The 14969-nt window shown below is 43.3% G+C and overlaps 1 long non-coding RNA gene and 1 pseudogene across 1 annotated transcript; one reads left to right on the top strand and one right to left on the bottom strand.

The window, feature by feature from the left end:
• Nucleotides 1-1434: 1434 nt before the first annotated feature.
• Nucleotides 1435-9856, bottom strand: LOC121134775. The gene is made up of 3 exons (XR_005872002.1): nucleotides 9229-9856; nucleotides 1814-1937; nucleotides 1435-1643 (listed from the first exon to the last, which is right to left on the bottom strand). It is a non-coding gene; the product is annotated as an uncharacterized LOC121134775 (long non-coding RNA).
• Nucleotides 9857-10000: 144 nt separating this feature from the next.
• Nucleotides 10001-11420, top strand: LOC101844527 (annotated as a pseudogene).
• Nucleotides 11421-14969: the final 3549 nt, after the last annotated feature.

The following is a 14969-nucleotide window of genomic DNA, read 5'->3' as shown; positions in this document are numbered from 1 at the left end:
TATCTATGACTCTTAAGGTAACCAATACCTCTTTATCTAATCACAACTTTTCTTTCAGTACTTCTCTGAGAATTGCATTTGTATAACAAAGTTCTTGCTATTATAAAAACACTACATTTGCCACTCTGTACATAGCAACCCTGCCTTTCCTAAGAAATTATAAGCTCCAGGCATTGGTGGCTCACGCCTTTAATCCCAGCACTCAGGAGGCAGAGGCAGGCAGATTGCTGTGAGTTCTAGGCCAGCCTGGTGTGCAGAGTGAGTTCCAGAACAGCCTCCAAAGCTACAGAGAAATGCTGTCTCAAAAAAACAAAACCAAAAAGAAAGAAAGAAAGAAAAAGAATAAAAAGAGGTTATATTTTCTTTTTATGTGCTTTTATTTTCATGCAAACAACTACAAATTTGTAGCAGTAAGCCATTTGCTTTGCTGTCAAGGGCATTTCGATTTTGCTGTGGAAGTATTACTCTGATTTTGCAATACACTGTGAATAACAATTCTTGGATGTTAACTTGACTACATCTGGAATTAATTAAAATCCAAAAATGGAGGACACATTTGTGAAAGATTTTTTTGTTTAATTTGAAATAAGTAGACCACTTCTAAAGCAGCACCTTCTGCCGGAAGTCTGTAAAAGGACATGGAAGAAGAAAGCTTTTGCTCTTTGCCTGCTTGCCTTGCTAGCCCTCCTATCCTTGTGTTAGAGATAATCCTCCTTTCCTTGTAGGAGAGCTAATCCTCCTTTCCTTGTGTGAGAGCTAGTCCTCCTTTGTATTAGTGCCCACTTCTTCAGGAATCCTGCATATACTGAAGACCAGCTGTGACATCCAGCCTTGGCAAATGAGCAACTCGTTGATTTTTGAACTTTCTGTGTGTAGGCAGCAATTGCTGCATCAGTTGGCAACAGCCTGTAAGACATTCCAATAAAGTTTATATGTAAACTTCATGTTCCGTTACTTTAGGGCAGAGAACCCTAACTCATTTCTTGCGTGGTGTTCTAGTCTCTGGTATCTGAGTGCCAACGACAGTAATGCAAACTGCTCCCATTACAGATACATTTTGCTGAGGTCTCATCTTCTACTCTTGTTGAAACCCTGTCCACGTACAGTGCTACAGTAATAACCTCATGTGGTCTGATTTTTTTCTAACGATCCCATGTGGAATTTTATTGGTAGACAGGGAGGGAAAGGGGGTGAGATGTAACCAAACTGTACAGAGCTGAGAGAGAGAGAGAGGAGAGAGAGAGAGGAAGGAGATGAGAGTAAGAGAGGAGATGAGATGGAGAGGAAGACGAGAATAAAGAGAGCATAAGCAGGCAGGGGTCAGTCCTTTAAAGGGGTCCTTTGCACCTATGTGGTTCTCACAGAACTCTGGGCTGACCAGAGTGCTGCCTGAGTGCATGGAAGGCCAGTGTAAGGCATGAACCTTTCATTCCCATCTTTATTTATGATTAAAAAGAGACGGGGGTGTTAGATGTGGCAGGTTCAGGATCAAGGACATTGAGTTCTTAAGACTGCTTCCTGCTGACCTGGGGGCATCAACCATCTTTGGGGAAACCTGAGAAAGCTGGGGTGTTGCCACATCTGGAGTAGCCGGTTGTTCCATTGTAGTCCTGGCTGTCTGGAACTCTGGCATCTCTGTGGATCTGGCAAGATGTTAGCAGAGTAGAGGACAAAGTCAGGTTTAACGATCAGCCAGGTGGTGGCACATGCCTTTTTTTGCGTATATATACATTTATTTTTTTATTTCCTAAGATATAGTTGTCCATTTAAAATCCTGAATTATTTGAATTATTTCAATGCTCAAGATACATACCATCCAGGCAGAGAAATCAAGGCTGCAGGGCCTTGCAATGGCTGGTCACACCACATCCACACTCAGGAAGCAGAAGGATGAATGTATTCTCAATTCCCCTTTTCCAGTTATATAGTCCAGGGTCCTAGCCAGGGAATGGTGCCAGTCACAATGTGGAGGTCTTTCCCACTTGATTAATGTCATTAGGATAACCCTCTCGGGCATGCCCAGAGACCCATCTCCCAGGTGACTGTAGATTCTGTCAAACTGACAGCATTAGCCATTACAGTAGATGAGGCAGACAGTCAAATAATAAACGTATGAATCTAATTGTTAAGTGCATGAGAGATGAAAATGAATTCCTGTGTTGGTTCAAGGAGCCTATGGACTGTGTAGGGAATCAGGGGATCCTAAGAGAAGAATGGCATAAAGTAGCATCCTGGGTTTGCTATAATGCAATTTCTTTACCCAACAAATATTTATTGAATGTTTACATTGGCTCAGTCACAGGGCTGTTTTCATTCTATAGAACCTGTAGAAAATGTGGTTTCATGTCCATCAAAGTGTTTTAAACACGTGAAAAACAGTATTATATGGAAAGCAAGGAACACGTTTAAAAAAATTAAAACAGCCGGGTGGTGTTGGTGCTTACCTTTAACCCCAGCACTCAGGAGTCAGAAGCAGGTGGATCTTTGTGAGTTGAGGCCAGTCTGGTCTACAGAGCTAGTTCCAGGAGAGCTAAGGCTGCTACACAGAGAAACCTTGTCTTGAAAAACCAAAAAAAAAAAAAGAATATGCTTGAAGGAATCCAAGTTAGTATAGCACCAAGATACCTGTACACTCACTGAATGGAAAATCCATTGTGAGTATGTGTGCCACCACCCCTTGGCTGTATAGCCTATTATTCTGCTAAGCAGACAGTGTATTAAAACACAAATTGAATGGCTTATCATTATATCTATTGAGTAGCTCATCTCTCAACTCTTATCTGAGAAGATATTTGTGAGTAGATGGTGATTAACACAGACACCCATTACTGGAAAAGATTCAGATAATGAGAGCCTACACAATGTTCGTTTGGTCCTAGATGGGATTTCTGTATCACAATCCATTCTTCTAAGGCTCAGAGTTCATTGGGAAGAAAGAGTATAAGAGCCAGAGGTTGCAGATGGCTCCAAGGTAAGAGAGGTTCCCAGACAGAGCAGTAGATATGCCCACAATGTTGAAGTCATAGCAGTTGGACAGAATGCATAAGACTTAACCAAACAAAACCACCTCATGAAGGGGGAAGGTGAGCATTATTAACCAAATCATATTTGTGATTTGTGGGTTTTTTTGTTCTTATGCCAGTATGTAATTTGGAAACAGAGTCGTTAATGTCCCATACGGAAATGATTTTCTTATATATTTTGTCATTTCTCTGTCTCAATTTTGGGCTGGGGTAAGGATGTATTCAGAATGATTTCAGTCCTTTTAAATCGAGACATGCTTCAGGTACAATATTTCAAAAACACTTTCATGTGTAATTCCTACTGACTGGACTTTATGCAAGCAGTGCTTTTATATGGTAGTACTAATGCATCAGACTTTTTATTATTTATTTATTTTTATGTGTACAGTGTTCTGCCTGCAGGTACACCTGCGTTCCAGAGGAAGGTACCAGATCTCATTATGGATGGTTGTGAGCCACTGTATGGTTGCTGGGAATTGAACTCAGGACCTTTGGAAGAGAAGTCAGTGTTCTTAACTGCCGAGCCATCTCTTCAGTATCAGATTTCTCAAGTTTTTATTTCCTTTGCTAACAGATTAAGTACACGTGTGCCCTCTAGTGGTTATATGTATCAGTGCATGCTCTCACGTGTCAGGCCCCAGAAAACGCACAGTTGTTCACCTATCTCTGATTCTTTACAACAGCTACCTAAAAGTTTTGCAAGAGACAAGAAATGTGAACATTATAAAAGGAAACTTTGTTTTGTGAGACGGGTTCCAGTTCCTAGTAAATGCTATGTTTTCCTCCGTGGCCTCAACACAATTTGAATATATGAGCATCGCAAACTGGGTCCTAACGATGCAAAAGCAAACAAACAAACAAACAAAAGACCAAAGAATACATAAAAATGTGGGTGGGGCCTAGGAAAGGGATTGGACATTGGAAGAGTTGAGAAAGGAGATGAATATAAGCATAACACAGTATATGGACTTCTAACAAAGACTTTAAATCAGAAGTATAAAAACATTATGGGAGAGCGGATTACTTAGTGTAGATTCTCTGTGAGCCCAAAAGAGAAAAAAACCTTTATTAGGGAATAAAATCACAAATATATTGACTTGAAACCTAAAAAGAATGTATAAACGGTCAGGTATGAAATGGTAGTATTTTAAGAGAGACTGTGATAAAATAGAAGTCCAAATCTATTCTTTTCTCAGTTCTTCTTAAATTAGAAGCAGAAATAAAATGTATAGTCAGATGGCTGGTGTGAAAGCAGGAAAGAAAATCCTCTAGAAGCAGGAGAGAAAATAAAAGGTAAATATATGTATATATATATATATGACTTGTGCATTTTAATGTATATATGAACATGTAGTAAATGTATTTAATGTATATATACATATATCATTAAATTAAAATTCAGTAATTTAACTCAGTTGTTAATGTGTAATTTATTTGTAAAAATTTTGTGACAACAATTCCATCTGAAGGTAGAATAGTGATCAAATCACCTGGAGGTGGGAAGAGAAGCCAGAAGAGGAAAGTCACTTGCACAGGAACCATACATACTGTTTCCATAGGCAAAAAATCACACTGAATCCTATTAGCATGTACAATGTGCTTTTGTTAATAAAAGTCCATGAGTGGAAAATGAAATTTATATTTTAAAATAATATTCATGCTGGCGTTGGTGGCACCCGCCTTTAATCCCAGCACTCAGGAGGCAGAGGCAGGCAGATCTCTGTGAGTTCGAGGCCAGCCTGGTCTACAAAGTGAGTTCCAGGACAGCCTCCAAAGCTACAGAGAAACCCTGTCTCGAAAAACCAAATAATAATAATAATAATATTCATACAGCAAAAACACAGTGGTTGTTATTTTACTTTATATCATAGCTTATAAACAAAAATTATTTACTACAATTTACCGACTAATGCTATCTCAAAGACTTTAATCATCATTGGAACTTAGAGTTATAGCTGTGTATTTCACAAAACTTAAACTAAACTTAAAGCTCAGTGTGGTAGCTCATGTTCATAATCTAATAATAATTTAAAAAAACCTAGGTGTTGGGGGTAGCCAGCAGCAGGGAGGCAGCATCAGAGAGAGAGAGAGAGAGAGAGAGAGAGAGAGAGACAGAGAGACAGAGAGACAGAGAGACAGAGAGACAGAGAGAGAGACCCTCTGGGAAAGAGCTCTTGCATCCCAGCCAGCATCCACGCCCACCCTCCACATGAGATACCCTACTGCATCAGCAACCACCAGAACCTCGGACTTACTGGCACCTGGAGCAGTAGTCACCAGAAACATGGCCCTGACAAGAAGAAGGAGAGGAGAAGGAGAGGACCAACTCAAAGTCACAAAAATATACTCAACAAAATCGGAGAAGAAAACTTTCCCCATCTAAAGAAGGAAATGCCTATGAAAAAAGAAGCTTATAGAACACCAAGTAGACTGGACCAAAAGAAAAATCCTCCCTCCACACAATAATCAAAACAATAAAAACACAGAATGAATGAATAATATTAAGAGCTGCAAAGGAAAGAAGCCAAGTAACATTTACAGACAGACCTATTAGAATTATACCCGATTTCTCCATGGAAACGATGAAAGTCAGAAGGTCCTGGATGAGCATTGTGTAGACATTAACAGACCATGAATTCCAGCTCAGACTACTGTACCCAGAAAAGCTTTTGATCACTATAGATGAAGAAAAGCTATTCCATGAAAAACTGGATTTAATGAATACCTATCCATAATGGAATCCCCCAGAGAGATCTGGGGGCAAATCAAACCATCCAGAGTCTGCCCCCATTGGAGTCTTGGACTGGCATTCACAAGGAGAGGGAGAGGCCCCACATGCACCCACGGGAAGAAGAGATGGGGAGACTACAGTATAAGGACACACCACCAGAGTCTAGGGATTCTACACCAGCTAGACCTGAACATCCCAACACAGATGAAGCAGAAGAGAATGACCTTAAAAACAACTTTATGAAGATGATAGAAACCCTCCATGAGGAAATGAGAAAATCCCTTAAAGAAATAAAAGAAAACAAACAAAATTTCAAGAAATGGAGGGAAAGACAAACCAAAAAAATTACAACAAACAAACAAATCTCTTAAAGCAAAGAAAGCCAAGAAAAAACAATCAAACAGATGAAGGAAACAATTCAAAGAGTTCAAGACTTGAAAACTGAAATAGAGACAATAAAGAAAACACAAACTGAGGGAATGATGGAAACAGAAAATCTGGGTGAATGATCAGGAACTACAGATACAAGCATAACCAACAGAATACAAGAGGAGGAAATCTCAGGTGTTGAAGATATATTAGAGGAAATAGATTAATTGACCAAAGAAAACCTTAAGGTCAAAAAATTCCTAACACAAAATATCCAAGAAAGACGAGACACTTTAAAAAGACCAAACCTAAGAATAATAGGCATATGATAGTTTACATAAGTGACCCGAAAAATTCTAGCAGGGCACTCCTAAAGCTGATGTACACCTTCAGTAATGTCGCAGGATAGAAGATCAACTAAAAAAAATCATCGGTAGCCCTCCTTTGTGCAAATGCTAAAAGAACCCAGAAAGAAGTCAGAGAAGTATCACCCTTCACTATAGCCACATGTAACATAAAATACCTTGGAGTAACTTTAACCAAACAAATGAAAGACATGTTAGACAAGAACGTTAATCTTCAAAGAAAGAAATTAAAGAAGATGTCATAAAAAAGAAAGATTCCCCATGCTTTTGGATACAAATATTGGCAATCTTACCAAAATCAACCTACAGATACAATGAAATCCCCATGAAAATCACAGCACAATTCTTTATAGACCTTCAAAGAACAATACTCAATTTCACATTAAAAAACATCAAATAAGCCAGAGTAACCAAAACAATCTTGCGCAACAAAGGGACTTCCAGAGGGATCACCATCCCTGACTTCAAGTTATACTAAACAGCTACGATAATGGAAATATCTTGACACTGTCATAAAATCAGGTAGGTTGACCAATGGAATCGAACTGAAGTCCCTGATGCTAATCTACACACACATGAACACCTGATTATTGACAAAGACCAAAAATATACAGTGAGAAAAAAGAAAGCATCTTCAATAAACGGTGCTGGCATAACTGGATATCAACATGTACAAGAAAGCAAATAGATCTGTATTCATCCCCATGCACAAAACTTAAGTTCAAATGGAAAAAAGTCCTTAACATAAATCTAACCACATTGAACCTCTTAGAAGAGAAAGTGGGAAGTACCCTTGGACATATTGGCACAGGAAAACACTTCCTGAATATAACGCCAGTAGCACAGACACTGAGAGCAACAGAGAAGCTTCTGTAAGGCAAACAGTCAACAAGACAAAACAGCAGCCTACAGAATGGCCAAAGTTCTTGATGTAGCCACAATGGACAGAGGACTGTTGTCCAAAATATGTAAAGAACTCAAGAAAGTAGACATCAAAATACCTAATAATCCAGTTAAAAATAGGGTACAGATTTAAACAGAGAATTCACAACATAAGAATCTCAAATAGCTGAAAGACACTTAAGCAATTGCTCAACATCCTTAGTCATTAGAGAAATGCAAATCAAAACATCTCTGACATATCATCTCATATCTGTCAGAATGGCTAAGATTAAAAAAATGCAGATGATAGCTTACGCTAGAGAGGGTGTGGAGTAAGGTGAACAATTCTTCAGTGCTGTTGTGAGTGCAAACGTGTAGAGCCACTTTGGAGATCAGGACGGAGGTTTCTCAGAAAACCGGGAATTGATCTACCTCAAGACCCAGCAATTCCACTGTTGGACATATATGAAAAGGATACACATTCATACAACAAGGACATTTATTGAACTATGTTCTTAACAGCATCATTTGTAATAGACAGAACCTGGAAGCACCCTAGATGCCCCTCAACCAAAGAATAGATTAAGAAAATTAGGTAGATATATACAGTGGAATACTACTCAGAGGTAAAAAACAATGATGTCTTGAAATTTGCATGCAAAGGGATGGAAAAAGCATCCTGAGTAAGGTAACCCAGACACAGAAAGACAAACATGGTGTGTATTCATTTGTAAGTAGATATTAGTAATAAAGCAAAGGGTAACCAGCCTACAGTCCACCACCCCAGAGAGTCTAGGTAACAAGGAGAACCCTAAGAGGGACATACGTGACTTCCCCTGTGAAGGGAAAATAGACAAGTTCTCCTGAGGAAACTAGGAGCTTGAAGGGAGGAGAAGAGAGTCTGAGTAGGCAGGAGGATAGTGGGGAGGAGAATATGGGGGAACAGGATGGTTGAGGTGGTGGATGGACAGACAGGAAGAGCAAGGCAAGGGATATCTTGATTAAGGGCATATTTATGGGGTTATTGTGAAACCTGACACTAAGGAAATTCCCAGGAGTCCATGAGGATCACCCCAGCAACAACCCTAAGCATTAGTATAAAGAGTGCCTGAACTGGCCTTCCTCTGTAATCAGACTGATGACTACCTTAATTATCATCACAGAGTCTTCATCCTGAAGATGCAGATTCTCAGCTAAGCTCTGGACTGATCTTCCAGAGCCCAGTTAAAGAGAGGGATGAGTGATAATATGGGCGAAGGGAGCAAGACCATTTTGGGGGATACACACAGACACTGCTGACCTTAGCTAATGGGAGATCACTGATTCTGGACTGACAGCGGGGGAACTTGCATAGGACCAAACTAGGTTCTCTGAATGTGGATGACGGTTGTGTGGATTGGGAAGTCTGTGGGGCCACTGGCAGTGGGACCAGGATTTATCTCTTGTCCATTTGTGTTGGAGGAACACCTTGCTCAATCTAGATGTAGGGGGGAGGGCCCTTGTCATGCCTCGATGTGATATGTCAAACTTTATTGACTCCCCTTACCCTCTCTGAGGATTAGAGGGGTGGTGGGGTGGGGCAAAGGTAGGGAGCAGGAGGAGGGGAGGAAGTGGGAACCGGGATTGGTATGTATGTATATTTTAAAATAAAAACAAATAAAAAGGGAGGAAAGAAAAAATGTCCACATATCTGAAGCCTGAGTGAGATCCACAGTGACTTTCAGAACACTGCCTAAAAAGAGGACTGTCTCAGGAAAACAAAGGATGAGGAGAGAAACTATCCAAAGGTAGCTATTATGTCTGTGCAGGAGAAGAGCAATGAAAATTTGAAAGAGGGAACATGTGCAGCCAGACTTACCGTCAGCCCCTCAGCTGTGTGTTTCCACAAGAAGCATCCAATTACAAGCTTCTTCATGATGACTTAAGACCACTGCTTCTGAAAGCTCACAATGATACCACCCAGGAGTAAATAATGCAGAGTGTAGATGGTCCCAGAATGAGACCCAACAAAGAAGGGATGAAAAGCAGAGAAGAAAAATGAGTCCAGTCTGTGCCAGAAAAGAGAAAGGACGACTTCTAGAAGGAAGCCAAGGAGTCTTGGAGTCCAATATGCCAGGTGCACTCAATGAACTGAGCACATCCTTCAACACAGTCAGCAAGGAGCCCTTGGGTCTCTTTCTTGGGTCATGGACACACGCCGACAGCTCATAACTCAGACCAACTGAAACGGATTTTCACTTGAGTTCCCTCAGCCAGAGACTATGCATACAGTGTATGTTGATGGGACACATCATATGCAGTTACACCCAGCTTCATCAGTGAACCTTATGAGGAGCACTGCCATGATAGATAGCCCAGGCTAAACGTTGTGGGAAGTGGGATTTCCATGCCACAATTTCCTCTGTTCACCAGCCCACACCTCAGCCTCCATGGCTATTGTTGGTCTCTTGGCATCTTCTCCAACCAATGCCATCTTTTACCTTGGAATGGTGCCTTCCCATTGGATGGTGCCTGATTTATGACATCATGCTACCTCTAACCCTACCAGCACCTAGTAGAATATTGGTGTTCCCATGGTGATGCCTGTAAACAAATTTGGATCATAATAGGTCACCTGTGACCAGTGAGTGATGTCTCATACTGGACACACTTGCCACAGAGGTCTGCTGGTCAGACAAGGATGACCATTTATCTTGCTCCATTGTACTGTGGATCATTGATACTCTCCCCCTGGCAATTTCAGGTAAGGAAACTTTAAAATGTTTCTTTTGATCACTTCTACACTATTTTTAATATATTTTAAAGTCTTTGTTGAATGGGGATACCATTGATGTTGATATAGATATCTCTGGTTGAATATCACATTTAGCTTTGGTTCAAACTAGTTATGTGCATTTGGCAGATAGTTTACTCTCAAGTGCTTTCCATCGACCTCAGGGAGATAACAAAGTCACTATACTCTGGGGTCTGTGTTGTCAAGTCTTAAGACACAAGTGAACAGGGATTAAAATCAGGCCATTTGGCGGGGGGGGAAGGCATTTTCAACAAATGGTGCTGGCATAACATGATGCTGGCATGTAGCAGACTGCAGATAGATCCATGTCTATCGCCATGCACAAAACTTAAGTCCAAATGGATTAAAGACATCAACATAAATCCAGTTACACTGAACCCCCTCAGCAGGAAGTGTGTGCAACTTCTCTAGGGTCTCCAGCCCTGAAGTGAGTTCCGCATGGCTCCTGCCATCAGACGCCAGCACTTGTCAGCAGCTCAATGACAGTGCCCACTTTAACAACGAGCTGGCACGGCCACACTGACTGTACTGAATGACCAGAATCAGGTCTCTACCTGGGCACTCTCCTATCCAGGTGCTCCCCAGGGGGATCTCCCAGGAAACACTGCCTGAAGGGAAGCTGCATTTCCGGACTTCAGTGTAACTCTCATTGGGCAGAATACTACACTTGGCTTCCCTGTTTATGACAGCCCAGTGTGATAATATTTTAGATCTCCATGCCTTTGTCCCTTCCTGTGCAACAGTGTCTGACAGCCTCATGCAGGCAGCACTACTACAGGTACCAAATCAAGGATAAAGCCTGGCACCTTCCCACCAGGAGGGCAGCCAGGTCTACTGTTGTGACCACAACCGACTGGGACCCCTGATGGCTGGGTAAATCTGGAAGGGCCTGCAGGCCTATATCTCTGTGTCCTACTCTGCGAGTCAGACCTCTGTCCCGCAGCTGGAGATGGTGGTGGTGTTAAAGGAGTTTCAGCCAATGGCTGTCGAAATCTCTGCCATCTACTATCCCACATCTACTCAAGGCAAGCCAGACACCAGTCTTCAAGTGGTGGAAATGGGACATCCCTGGGATAGACACGTGCGGGACAGATATTCTGTCTGCTGCAGAGTCCAGACTTCTGCAATGCCTGCGCCCAGAATGCACAGATAAAGACACCATCTGTCGAAGGTGACTAACTGCCCCCATCAACAGTACTTCCGAATTCCTAACACTGCCTCTGGCTCCAAGCCTGGAGCAGAGAATAACAATATAGATAAGACAACTCCTGAGCAAGCAATCAATGCCTCTGAGGGTACAAAACAAACCAAGATCCACCACTCTTTTCTTTAGCACACTCTGACACGGAGGAGCCCCTGAATTTCGCTGATGGTGGGAGCCTAAGGCAGAAGCTGCACTGTGGTATTTCCAACTTGGGAAGCACTAGCCTTGGTTTGGAAGAGCCAGGTGCTCTACAGGGTGTCATGGTGTGCAGCCTTGACTTTGGAGACATGACTGCACTTTTTTTTAGATATTTCCCTTCCCCAACTCTTACACCCCCCCTCTAGACCTAGACCAACTGGAAGATTCCACAGCCACACAATCCAAAGACTCCAGAGCCATCAGAGGAATCAGGTTCAGGGAAGCTACAGCAGCATGATATTATATGAAGAAGTGAACAGGAAAGACCAGAAACTCTCTGATCTGTCTCATGGAGCAACTCAGGCCAGGACCTGGTGGATGAAGAAGCTGGGGGCATTGCTGGGGCCAGTGGAGGGGCTATTGACAACATGGAAAATCACTTGGAGGGCAAAGCTCAAAAATCTGTGTCCGGCAGGCCCAGGATATCTAGGGCACAGGGGGCAAGACAAGACCAAGAGGACCAGAGAAAACAAAACCAAGAAAACCTGGAAGCCGGGCGGTGGTGGCACACACCTTTAATCCCAGCACGTGGGAGGCAGAGGCAGGTGGATCTCTGTAAGTTCGAGGCCAGCCTGGTATACAAAAGCTAGTTCCAGGACAGCCTCCAAAGCCACAGAGAAACCCTGTCTCGAAAAATCAAACAAAACAAAACAAAACAAAACAACAACAACAAAACCCTGGAAGCTAAAGCCATCTTGTCCCAGAGTCAAGGAAGAAGACAAGCTCAGCATCCCCAAGACCAAGAGGAAGAGGAATCCAACCGAACTTCAGCAAGAACAACTTTAAAAAGCCTAACCCCCAGAAACAGCTGACCTGACAAAGGTTAACTCTTGAATCCCAGGCATCAGCCTGGGAATCCAGCATGGGACTGATCAATACCCCCTGAATTTGGGTGTCAGTGAGGAGGCCTAGGGAATCTATTGAGCCTTGGGCAGCAGATCAGTACCCATACCAAGTATACACACGGACTTTGGACTCCCATAGAACAATGTGAGGTGCACTCTCACCCTGAACTCTTGGGGAAGGGTCTAGGCCCTGCCCTATATGAAATGAGAGACTATGGACACCCCCATGGAGGGCCTCACCCTCCCTGGGAGAATGAGGGGGTAACGGGGGGGGGAGCTAGGGGGAGGGCACAGGAGGAGGGGAGGGAATGGGAGAGGGACCTGGAACTGACTTGTGAAGCAACCTCGTTTCTTATCTAAATTTAAACTGGAAAATAAAATAAAAAAAAGAAAAGCCACTGTCATGATGTCCCCTCAATGAGGGTTCTGTCTAGAGGGGACAAGTCTAACAAGGTCACCTGCAACAACAAAGGTGCCACATGCCAGAATAAGTGTGACTCCAGGTATTGCTCATGTCATTCATCTCTGAGACACATAATTTGTGAGATCATTTCTGTGGTTTAGCTTACTTTTCCAACTTCTGCAGAATCTCATTAAATAATGAGGTTTGTAACCAATAAAAAAAAAAGCCTTGAACTCACCTCGGCATGCACAGGTCTTTTACCCACTGGGAAACAAGATTGACAAGACAACGGGCATCTCCTTCTCCCAGATCCCAGGACAGGCCCAGCCACCACATCGCTGCTGGATGCACCATGTGATGGCCCAGGGTCTGCTAAAACCCCGGGCAGTGCTCAGAGACCAGAGAGCAGTGCTCCCAAGGAGTAACCTTTTCCGTCACTGTGTGAGTTTGCGCCTGCTTGGGAAGGTCAAGCAAGCACCGCTGCCTTTCCCAGACCTGGACAAGCCTCAAGCCAGACCTATTTCCAGAAAGCTTCTCTCTCTGTCTTTGCGCAGGCCCACTGCAGCTTACGGCGTGAGGCCAACTTCCCACTCGGCTCCATCTACCACACTGAAGCCATCGTAACCATCTCCTGGCAGCACATCTTTGACAGCCCCTGACAAGACAGCTGTGCCGACTGCCAGCAGTGCTACACAACCTAACATAACCATCTCAGCCAGCCTGCTGCCTCTCTGGACCTGCCCCCTACAGAGGATCATCTCATACTTCACCCCCACAGGGAGCTTGTGTCTGCTGCCAAGAACAAGGCTCCGTCACCTCCCAAACCTCAAACTCAACATCTGCTGCAAGACTTCAGCCGCCAGCCAATTCCATGGAGGGAAGTCGACATTCCAGGGCCAGGCATCTCACAGCCCATCAGAGCAGAGCAGAGACCCGGAGAGGGAGGCCATGAAGAGGTGGGCACAACGGGAGCGACAGAATTCTGGCAAGTGCACCTCTCAAGACAAACTGCATGCTTTCCTTCACAGGGTGAAAGGATATGGGAAATGCTCCATGTTGTAGCTATGCAATATTAAGTCCTGGCCAAGCCTCTGGAAAACAGTGCTATTCATCATAGACAAGGCCACCTGGATTGCTGTGCACCACATGTGTGGAGTTCCCACAGAGGCCAGAAGAGGGCACCGGATCTCCAGGATCTGGAATTCAGAGACCCCATCCCCCACCTCCCCGAAAGTCACTGTGAAGTGTTCTGAATTCATACTGGGGACTCTGCAAGAAAAGCAGTGTTCGCTCGTATGCTTCCCACGGAGCCTGCGTTGAATCTACACACTGCAAACAACATAACTTCGTTTTCACTAAGGGTGAAAAGACTTCACGTTCTATTCACATCACCCATTCTTATGGCAAAGCCATGGGACAATCAACACCGATGGGCAAGCACCTCTTTAATAAATTGAGTTCTTTGTTATACCAGGGTTTGACTTTTGGGGGACCCTCCACACTGACATCCAACCATGCTGGAAATCTTCCCATCCCCATCAGCATAGTATGAGTACAACATCGCTCTCTGGTATCTCCCTCGTGGTGTCTCCCATTTCTTTTCCAGTTGGCCTTGGTTGGCTTCTACTTAAGGTTCACTATGTATGCTCTTACTCTCCTTTTTAATTAAATCTGTGAGGACTGTCTTTTTACTTGTCCTTTAGTAACTGGGTTGCCTTCTTTCTTTTTTTTTTTTGTTCTGTACCCCACTTTTTATTTTTTTTAATCAATAATGATTTTTTTATTCTTTTTTTTTAATTTAGATAAGAAACAAGGTTGCTTCACAAGTCAGTTCCAGGTCCCTCTCCTTTTCCTTCCCCTCCTCCCGTCCCCCCCCATTCCCCCCCCCCCCCGTTATCCCCTCCTTCCCCCAGGGAGGGTGAGGCCCTCCATGGGGGTGTCCATAGTCTGTCATTTCATATAGGGCAGGGCCTAGACCCTTTCCCAAGAGTTCAGGTTGAGAGTGCACCTCACATTGTTCTATGGGAGTCCAAAGTCCGTGTGTATACTTGGTATGGGTACTGATCTGCTGCCCAAGGCTCAATAGATTACCTAGGCCTCCTCACTGACACCCAGATTCAGGGGGTCTTGATCAGTCCCATGCTGGATTCCCAGG

The sequence above is a fragment of the Mesocricetus auratus genome, unplaced genomic scaffold (assembly GCF_017639785.1).
Source record: "Mesocricetus auratus isolate SY011 unplaced genomic scaffold, BCM_Maur_2.0 Super-Scaffold_100030, whole genome shotgun sequence".
Lineage (NCBI taxonomy): Eukaryota > Metazoa > Chordata > Mammalia > Rodentia > Cricetidae > Mesocricetus > Mesocricetus auratus.
The sequence above is the reverse complement of the archived record's forward strand: the minus strand, read 5'-3'. Positions and strand labels throughout refer to the sequence as shown.